This window comes from Lagopus leucura, unplaced genomic scaffold (assembly GCF_019238085.1).
Source record: "Lagopus leucura isolate 7727_CA_CO unplaced genomic scaffold, USGS_WTPT01 Super-Scaffold_100047, whole genome shotgun sequence".
NCBI lineage: Eukaryota > Metazoa > Chordata > Aves > Galliformes > Phasianidae > Lagopus > Lagopus leucura.
The window spans coordinates 1,547,067-1,556,284 of record NW_024962293.1 but is presented as its reverse complement, the minus strand read 5'-3'; the positions used below and the strand labels follow the sequence as shown (position 1 = coordinate 1,556,284).

The following is a 9,218-nucleotide window of genomic DNA, read 5'->3' as shown; positions in this document are numbered from 1 at the left end:
CGAGCATATGAACAAAGTGTCAGTGGCAATCTGCAGTGTGTCTGAGATCCAGAGCACTTCAGGTTACAGGAATAAGAGTCCTTTGTGTTACTGCTGTCATCTGCAAAGACAGATGCCCCAGGCTGGGAGACAAGGAAAAGTAACAGATAACCAGTTCCTTTCATGATGCCAGAACTATAATTCCATCAAATATTTGGCTTGTAAAAAAGAACTGAAGACATGCATACAACAGATGCTGCTAAAGGCTCAGCATTCACTGCCTTGGGCGTTTGCAGTAATTGTAATGTATTCCTATGCTTAAAAAAGGAGATACTGCAAAGGATGGGATTTTAATGGCTCCCATGGCATGTTTCAGCACAGGCAGGTGTAAGACAGGGCAGAGGAAATGCTGCTCTGGGACAGAGCCTGGCTGGACCAATCCTCTGCTCAACAAAGGCAGAAGCTGCAGGAGTTCAGTGAGACCAGGAGGGTGTGTTGGGGCAGATGGGCTGGAATTTCTGTGAAGTGATGATTACAGCAGAGAGGCAGGTTTTAAGGAAATCAGGAGGAAAAAAATCTGCTGGGTTTTGCACGGTGCAATGACACATTCAGATATTGCAGCGCCGTCTGGGCAACTCAGTCAGGACCTGCATGTACCAGAGCAAAGCAGGCAACAGATAGCTCTCAGAATGACAGTGCTGATGAAAAGAATCCCAGGATGAGATGATCATGTACAGGCTGGGGCAGCAGCTTGCCATGGTGAATGCAGTAGGGACAAGGCAGGGGCAGACCAGGCCATGTGCCCTGAGCTACTCACTTCTGCAGTCTGAGGAGGGATTTGCTGACATCTTTGTGCCTTAGGTATAGAAATCCACTGTCTTGCTGTCACATTAATCCCACTAGGTGGGATTAATGCCTGGGATACATTTTCACACAGACATGCAGAGGATGGATATTCTGTGTCTTCACCAGTTTGCCTTGCTGATCTCCCATGGTTTCCTAGGCAATGAAAAGGGAATGTACAATAGACCACAGATTTTCATTTAGTTTGTATTCAACAGTAATGACAGTGTCTATATTGGCAATAAAAGAAATAATGTAGACTGAGAAAATAAATAAGATACATAAAGAAGTCAGCCAATAGTTGTGGCCAGAACATATAATTTTCACTCCCACATTAAAATGAAATAAAAATAAACCACCACAAAGCAAAACACAAAGCAAGCCTTCCCCAAAACAGAATTCTTTCCAATTTTACTGGGGGAAAAAAAAATTGTTTCAAATTACTTCAGAAAGACATTTTGGCTTTCATTTTCCCCTTTCTCTGATGCCGGATGCATCAACTATTTTTGACACCAATATTTTCTCAGAAAAACTATTGGTTTCTAACCTACAATTCTCACTGAAAATTCTAAACTGTTTTCATCTTTTTGCTTTACTTTCTTGCATAACTTCCAGGCATTAAGACACTGACTACATTTGAAGGGTCATTTTAAAGCATTAGAGTTACAGAATGTAATCAGATCTAGGCCCTTCAGGTCTATAGAGAAAACAAAAGGATAGGTTACTGAAAATGGGATCTCCAAAAGTCATTCAAGAGTACGCTGCTGATGTTGCTGGGCCTTCTGCCGACCAGCTTAGCCATTTCCAACACAGCTTGATAGCCAAGCCTTTAGAAAAGGAGAAAGAGAAGTAATCTCAATAGTTTGATCCTCATGGTGTGCTTTATGTAAGAGTTTGTACTAAATTGCTGCTACATTTGCTGTAAGTAGTGAGCTTCCAAGCAGACTTTTGGTCCTTACTCTTCTAAGATCTACACGTTGTGATGGACAAATATTGGTTACTAGCAGAATAGGAAGTTCATTCACACTGAAAGTGGGAATTTGGAGTTGGACTCAATGACCTTGAAGGTCCCTTCCAACTCAGGTTATTCTAGGAAATGCTCTGGGTGCCAGACCCAGGTCCTTCTGAAAACCCACTAATCAGAGTACCTAACAGGTGACAGCTCACAAAGTACAGCTTCTGCTCTTAACTGCTGAGAAACTGAATCACTCACAGGTTGACCACCCCTGCAGACTCTGCCGATACACACAGGTCTTGGCAATGGTCTTCCAGTTATAGGTATTAAACATGAAATATAAATTTCATGCAACTATTTTAATAAAATTGGGGTTGGAATTGGTTGAGGGTTTTTTTTGGGTTTGCTTTGTTTTGCAAAAATACCATCATTTAGCTTTCAAAAGTACCATCAGTATTTGTTCTTGGTAGGTTGTTTTATGCCTGAAGCTTTTACTTAGTCTTTAATAACAGTGTTCAGGGAATACAGCAACCAGCAAATGGAAAGGCTTTCCTTTTTTAGATGTGATGTATCATCTCTGATTTTGAGAAACATAATAAGTGAGACCGTGTCACTGCTGGCATTTCTTGGTGCATTTGAGAAATGCCTGATACCAGAGTGTAAACTGCTGTTAGCTGACAGAAGCTAAGGATTTGTCATGTTTGTTTCCGAAATTATTGCTCTAGACTGGCACTTTAAAAAAATAAAAGGCCAACTGCATATAATAGCTGTTTCATGTATTGAAACGTACTGTGGAAAGATCTGGTTATTTCTCTGAATCTTCTAGTAAAGTCTAGCATATTCACAGAAGGTAACATGTATTGGGCTGGTAAGTATTTTAATGTGCCAAACTATCTGATCTATACGAAGAGTCTCAGATGTCAAGCCTCAGAGCCAAGTCTTGTCCTTCACATCCTCTGCCCAGTGTCACACAGAGAGCAAATGGGCCATTTGGGAAGAGAATGCAATGCAGCCCCGGGTATCATTGCTCCTGTCTGAAAAAGGAAGCACTGCAGCCTGCTACAGGATCTCCTGGATGAAATAATTAAGCTTTGAGAAATAAGGAGTGAACCCTTGTATTTTTAGCTATGCCAGCTTCCCAGGGAGTGCAGTCCTTCACTCTGAGCCCACTCCTTGCTCAGTGCAGGCCATGATCTGCAGCTGATTTGCTGCCAGTGCTGCAGAGAGGCACGAAACCCTTCCCCTGAAAAAATGCACACACATCAGAAAAGGGAATGAGAGGGTAGAGGGGTAATACTGTCAAAAATTTTCCTTCTATAGTCAATTGCAAGCCGGGTAGTCCATCAGCTTTTTCTGATCCTCAGGAAACTTCAGGTGAGTGCACAGCTGACAATGCCTAGTGCTGACAAGTCAGATGGAGGAGCCCCAGCCATCTGCATGGGCTGTGGATGAGAATCTCCCCAGCTTCAGAGGCAGTTTCCTGTAGCACTGTCTCTGCAGGGCCTTTCCCAAGTGCTGGCAGAGATTCAGACTGTGTCTGAGTGTGCAGAAGACTCTCCTGCACCTGCCGTGCCAAGCCATCCTGCTCTCAACAACAAAAAACAACTCTGGGAAAAGGAATTTGCAACCAGTGTCTAAAACAGATTACCACAGAGTAGCTTAATAAAAAGCAGAATTGATGTGTTTTTGCTGCTGACGTTTGCTAAAGGATTGTTCTGCTCTCTGATGCTTTTTAATGCAGGAATAGAAAAGCTCATTCTGCCAAAAATGCTTCAGTGTTGTACTGAGCTGAATAACTACTACAAATTCCTTCACTGTATGTTATGCCTTTAAATCTCTTGAGAGTCCTCTGTCTTTGAGGTAGACATCCACTTCGTATTCACAGCACTACAGTCTCTTGCAGATACGTAAAACACGGTTTCCTTGAGGATGTTTTCTCTCATTTTAGCTTCGCTCCCTGAGGAAATCCTCGCTTTGGGAGTGGGTGGGAGGTTTACATGCCTACATCTGTCCTTCCGTGTTCCCTGAGAGCTGCCATTGTTCAATTTGAGCTTTCTCAGGCAAAAAAAAGTGAGTGAGAAAAGTGGCGGTGGGAGTTCACAGCTTATTAAACACCAGAGAATCTACAGCAGCATTATAAACACCTCGATATTGAAAAAACTTTGCCATAGATATATATGTTCCTAAGCTCCAGAAATTCACTTGTGACCTGGGAGAAAACAGCTTTCAAATTCAGCACAGCAGGAGATGCACCTGAGGCCATACACGGTCCCTAACTGGAGAGTTAACTGAGGACTGTTCAGTGCTGGGGACACTGGAGGAAAGAAATGGGCTGGTGGATTGCTTCAGTCCTCAGCATTCAGATATCACTACTGACAGGGACTATGAGAGGCCGGGTAAAGGCAGGTTGCTCAGAACTCTGTGATTGTGGCAGTGCTAGGCTCCAGGGGCCTCCTTCTGCTGGAAAATATTGCAGGGGATCAATATATATCAGCAGGGCTAACTCAGGAGATGGTAGCTACCTGCAGAAACTGGCAGATGCAGATGATAGCAATCCTTGGTAGAATTCAGGCAGAGTTATTTAATCAGGCAATACAAATCCATAGGAATCAAAATTTATTAGTTCTAGCACTCATCAACCTGCCCATTTTTCCCTCATTTTCTCACAGTCAGACTGGATCTAAGAGGCTGCTTCTCACAAAGGGAAGAACACAGACCTCCTGTGCCAGATTTACAGCACATTCCAAATTCTTCGAAGCTAGAATTTTGTTTGGCTTCTATAAAATGTATGTGCAGGGGCACAGCATATTTCTCTGCCTTATTCCCTCACCAGGCAGTAATTATTTCAAACAGGTTTCCTCACTACCCAGTCATAGCAGGCTCTGATTCTGTGCTAGCATAGAGGAAAATGAAATCTGGAGGGTTCTTTTTCATGTGCTTCATATGAGTCACATTCCTTCAGTAATACCTACAGGTGAATGCACTTAGTGGTGTCCAGACTGCAGCCCACTGGCTCCTCATGGCAGTCCTGCACTGTGGCATCTCCCAGACAGGGTGCACAGAGGGAATTGGGCTCTATGCAGCCCTTCATTTTCCTTGGGAGGAAACCAAAGAGCTTGGAGAGCTGCAATGCCCATCAGTGCATGGGCTGCTCAGCACCTGGTGGATGTGCAGGCACGTGCTCTCAATGGTAACCACCTCAGCTCTGTGGAACAGTGACTGCTGCTTTGTAACACTGCCAAAATACATAGCTATTAGGAATCATGACAAAGTTTGTTAGGAAGAAAATTAATTACAAATTGGTTTTTGCTGTTGCTTTTCCCTAAAGAAACAGACTAGTAAGTCAGTTCCTAAAGTGTCTGGTAGAGGAGGGGAAAAGTTGGTCCCCCTCCCCTCCCCTGCTGTTCTGGTTTCTTTTCCTGGTTTCTTTCACTGCCTTCCTCCCAGGGCAACAATTCATGATAATTGACAGATTGCAAGATAAAAACTCAGTAACTCTTGGTACTTCCCCCTCCTCTACCAGCTCCTTCAGTATTAGTGTTTTCTATCAAGAAAATACCAAATCCTCATTATGTACCTGCAAGAAGTTCCACTTATCAGAGAGCCAATTGGAACTGAGTGCATGGCAGCACATAAGGGGATTTAAAACATGGAAGGTGCAGAGTGATGTTCCTTGGGGCTCTACCCAACCCTGCTGAATCAGCACTCACAGTGGCCTCCCTGTGTTCACCTGGACAGCTTCAACTTCTGAAGAAAATACATATGAACAAATACCTGAACCACTCCATGAGGCTGATGGACTACAAACTGGCTTGCACTAGTGATGGAACACCTGGTGGGAAGGCAGGGCAAACCCAAGGGAGCCCAGGTGCATGCAATGTACTTGAGTGACCAGAAGGGCTGAAGCCAGGATCCACCCCTTCCAGCCCTCATATAAGGGTTGGTAGCGAAGGCAAGCATATCTTCCTGGCAATTCCTGTGTATTTGAGGCCTTCTGAAGGTAAGTGGCTTGTTTCCTTTGTTTCTGTGCTAATGACTGTTGTATTTCAGCACGTTTTTCACCATTTTTCACTTGCTTCAGCCTAGGCCTTTACTGCTTTGTTGTAATACGTTACTATCGTGTTACAGGGCAGCATGCATACCACTATATGCAAAAGCACTGCCTGGTTGCCTGGTTTGGTGCTTTTCTAGTTCAACATGAGATTGTGAGAAATCCTCTGATTTAGCAGAGCTGTAAAGTATAGCTCTTAGGTTGGAGGGAAGTCCCTTTTTATCCAGCAAACCATGAATACGTTCTTAGCAGCTCTTGAATGCAGTGGGAGTTGAGCATGTTCTTAATCACATTAGAAATTAGCTTTTTTTAAAACTAGGGAATTAATTAATGGTAGTAAAGTCAGTACAACTTTTACTCTCTCATTTTTAGACCCAGTAAAGCAAAGAAGACTTGGTTCCTGGTGGGTCCGAGCACAGCTAACACAAGTCTCCTTTTGCTTCTTTCTGGCTATGGCACAAAAACACAACCAGAGTCCAGTTCCTCAGACCTCCAGAATCACAACCTAGGAAGTTTCCAGGTCAGTGTGAAAGTTTTTGTACTGACTTTCTAAAGTGGAAAAACTCTGTTTTTGCTGAGTGAAATACTTCCTGATTTAGTAGAGGCTGAAGACTTTGGAGTTCTCGATCCGGTTCTGGGTGTTAAGATGCTGGGCCCATTCTCAGTTCTGTCTATTAACTGGTGGAAAGCAAGGGAAGAAAACAATTTCAGGGTGATTTGAGTGTCTTAAAACTTGATACTGTAAATAATACCTCTGAAGTAAGTCAATAGCTTTGCTCTTCAATAAAGTATACATTCAGCGTGGATAAGGGCACAGGAGCCCATTCGAAGGTGCTGGAAAAAGGCTGTTCCTTGCAGTATTTGTATCCAGTGTGTAATCTGAAAAATACCAGCATTTGGGCAGTACCACAGGAGTACAAATTCTTCAATAGGCTTGTAACAAATCACCTAGAATTGCAAAAAGTAGCTTTCATGTGGTCAAAATTGCATTTCCTGTTGACTGGCTACTCTTCTGTAGCTGAGAAAGTGAAAATAAAGTCAGGGCTGCAGCTGATGTGCTTTATATAACTTTTTCCTCTCTAAGCTATGAGTTAGGTTTTTCCACTTTGCATTTCTATCACAGTTTTATTCTATTTAAAACAAACAAACCTTAAAGTGCACCTTGACTTCAGATAGAGCAAATTAATCAGATCGAGCACCTAGTAATTATTTAAATAATGAAGGCTCTAGTAAATTGCTAGAACTTCACTGTTGTAAGCAATACTGTGCTTTAGCACCCCTCTCTGTATCATTAAGCCTAGTGGAGCTCTGATTGAGAGTTTATCTCTCTGGGATACTCAGCAACATACATAAGAGTCTGTCTGAGAGCATTTACAAGTAGTGTAAGAACACATAGGTAAAGTCAGAGTCAGTTCCTTGCTTCAGCAACTCTGTTGCTTTATAGCCATATGGTCATTTCAGAGTGATCCCTGAATGCTCACACATACACTGATCTGCTTTGATTTTCTTTGTGAATGTGTGTGTTACACCTTTATCCCATAAGATGCAACTCATGTCACTTTTAAATCGTCCAAAGCTATTACCACAGACAGAGCAAAAAATCTGTGAGTCCTCAGGAATTCCTGAAGAGAAAAACCAGTGTTCCACCTCCTCCACTTCCTGTCAGTGAGCTCAAATTGACTTATTCACTGTATGAGAGAGGAGACTAAATGTAACCACAGGAAAGCCCTTATACAACTCGAGTCTCACAGGAGGGCCCTGTGGGCTCAAGTAAACAGTGAGGTCCTCTTCTACACACTGATGGCACCATCTTACCACTGGAGCATCATCTGCACCACAAGAAGGTGATGTTTATCATGCAGGAATTTCTGCTGCTGCCTTTGGAGGGCCAGCTGGCATGGCTGCCAGGTGGGTTGTTTTGCCTGCATCCTACAGCATGCTTTTTTCCTTTCTGGAAGTGAGAACGCATCCTGAAGCAAAGCAAGTTACCTCGGTACTGTTGAAGTCAACGAAGCTTCAACAGTTTTACCAGTTGTGAAGTGCAGAATATTGAGAATGTTTGTTTGTTCCAGCTCTGCCTCTGGTCTGGGATTTCACTCTGCTCAGCTGGGTTAAAAGAGGAAAGGATCTCAGGTGAATACAACTTCTGATTTATTACACGTGGTTGGAGCTGAGGAAGATGTGTGAGAAGGGGAAGATGGCACATCTGGTACTGGTTCCCATGCAGAGCCAAATTCCAGCTGACTTTGAGTCAAGATCACAAGGAAAAATCCTCATTCCTTTTTCCTTGCCTTCTGATGAAAGACTCAGACAGCGTCTGCACCTGACCTATACTGCTCAGCTCCTGGAGGAATAGCCATTTTGTAGCAAGACATTTTTGAAGCTGAGATTCATGTGGTGCTTGCTGGCTTTTGCTGTTTGCTGACAAGTGAAATTACGGAGGAAAATAATCACTTCTTGTTGAGTCCTGAGAGATGTCCTGTGAGTAGTAGCAGCTGTGCTGAGTTGTTGGAGCTGGCAGAACTCATCCATCTCTCTTTTTCCTGTCCTTTTAAACCAGTGCTTGTTTAGGGTCAAATCTTCCTGCAACTACAAAGAAAATTCCCACTGAAAATGGGTGCCTTCATCTGAGTTTTATTCCTAAAACTGTTTTCTTAGTACTGACAGTTTGATAAATGTTATTTATGTTATATAACTAAATGTTATTTAGTGCATTTTTTTAAGTGTATGGAGTGCAGTATTTGCAGTTATATGCCAGCATAGAAAGTTGCAGCACAGGAGATGAATGATCCACCACATGAAGCCTTGTTTCCTGCAATTTTCTCACAACCCTGTACTCCTGTGCTGATTTGCATTTATACTTGCCCTTGCAGTGGGGGAACTGCAAATACAGCTCCCCTGTTTTAAGAAGCCTGCAACTCTCATTCAGCTGTGGGGAGCTGGTACAGCCCAGCATTGCCAGCAGCATGTGGAGCTGCAGATTCTACTCCTCCTAGCTTATCCAGACTCCTCCAGTAAGTGCCACCACTTTCACTAGCAGCAATAAACCCCATCCTTTGAGCTGTGCTCAGTGGAAACCAAACCCATGACATTACTGCCAACAGGTCTTATTCATGCCTGTGAGGGGTTTAGCAGCCCTATTGCTGCTTTTTGTACATGCAGGAATCTTGAAGTATGTTTCTAAAGCTGCAGTCTAATAGCAGATCTCATCCTTGACATCAGACCTATTCCTTTTTCCTATCTTTTTCATTCCCTTTCAAACGATATGAGAATGATCCATAGTTGCTCTCTTGAAGCAGCCATATGGCCAGCAATATGTTATTAATGCGTGTACTTTCCTTTTTTCCCCTCTCATCAGCACTACTACATCAGGAAATCTAAGCAGTCCCA

At 43.1% G+C, this 9,218-nt stretch overlaps 1 long non-coding RNA gene across 1 annotated transcript; it reads left to right on the top strand.

The window, feature by feature from the left end:
• The first annotated feature begins 5,749 nt into the window (after window positions 1-5,749).
• On the top strand, window positions 5,750-9,218 carry LOC122187433. The gene is made up of 3 exons (XR_006181312.1): window positions 5,750-5,777; window positions 6,201-6,348; window positions 7,901-9,218. It is a non-coding gene; the product is annotated as an uncharacterized LOC122187433 (long non-coding RNA).